We start from the raw sequence: 1451 nt of genomic DNA, 5'->3' as shown, positions 1-1451 counted from the left end.
CAACCGTTGCGTATATTAGCTGCGACACATGAATCAAGATGCTAAGACCGAAAACATTTGATTGACAGATGACCGTTGATATATGATTGGCTGAATTTTGGTGTTCAGGCTGACGTAGAACTAACTGGCCTGCAGAAGATAATGGAAAAAAACACAGATTTTAAGACAGGATTTTTTTAAAGATAGAAATGTTCTAACTTTTGGGACAATATGGTCTGATAAAGATTATATTTATTATACATGTTTAAGCTAGAATGATTTGACATCTAAATATGATTTCCCTACAACTTTAACTTTTTTTTGGAATCTTCTTCTTCTTGTGTTTGTTTGGCAGTTGGCGAACCACTTTAGTTGTGCATCACCACCAACGACTAGGACAGAATGTGGAAAGTGATGGATTAAACTTTAAATATTATCCTGAAATAAAATGAAATTCTTTTAAACAATTTGGTCCTTTTTTAAAAATCTTAGATCCATGTATATCTGTTTGCTTCCTGAATATCTTTGCAATATATCAATTATATCAAATGTTTCCTTAATTTTCTCAAATTATTTTCTTGTGTAATTTCTTTGTATTTGATACTTTTGACAATCTAATATAACATTTCTATTGTTTCATTTTTCTCAAAATAATTCCATTTTCCTGTATTATGTTTTTACACTGTGAATTTAACCTATTTAATAACCTTCTGCCATGTTTTGTTTCCTCCAAATGATTTTTTGATAGCATAAAACTCTCTCTTTCTATCCCATCGTTTCTGCCATTCGTTCTTTAATTTTTGTTCGCCTCCTTCCTGGTCCCAGCTCCTAAAGAGGCCCCACTGGTTAGGAGTAAATGCCAAACACCTGTGGAGCCACACCTGCCATTCACAGCCTGCAGCCAGAGAGCAGCTAAAAAATAAACAACCTGCACACAGTCTGAGTATGACTAACCCCCCTTAATGGATGCCCCCTGCAGTCCATCCAGGAGAAGATGCAACGAAGATCAGAGATGGATCTAGAACAGAGGTGGACATTTCCAGTTGCTGATGGCCGTTATCCTGCAGCTTTTAGATTTGTTCTTGTCAAACACTCCTAAATGAAATAGCTGAATCGCCTCCTCAGTATGCTGCCAGTTTCTGTACTTTCTTAATCATCTAATTACTTGATTCAGGTATGTTGCACCAAGGACACCTCTAAAGGTTGCAGGATAGTGGTCCTCAGGAACTGGAATTTATATACAGGTATATAAATATATGGTCTGTTTTTTTTTTGTTTTTGTTTTTTTTGTTATTTATAAAATGACTCAAAAACTTTAAATTGATGAACTGGTATTCACTTGTATGTTTCAATAATTGCCTGAAATGAACAAACAAATAAATTATTGACAAAAAATGAATAAAAAGAAACTCTCGCTTTTCATGATTGAATTATTAAAAGGAACCACACATTTATTTTTTTATTTTGGGGGG

Source organism: Cyprinodon variegatus, unplaced genomic scaffold (genome assembly GCF_000732505.1).
Source record: "Cyprinodon variegatus isolate N-32 unplaced genomic scaffold, C_variegatus-1.0 Scaffold558, whole genome shotgun sequence".
Lineage (NCBI taxonomy): Eukaryota > Metazoa > Chordata > Actinopteri > Cyprinodontiformes > Cyprinodontidae > Cyprinodon > Cyprinodon variegatus.
The sequence above is the reverse complement of the archived record's forward strand: the minus strand, read 5'-3'. Positions refer to the sequence as shown.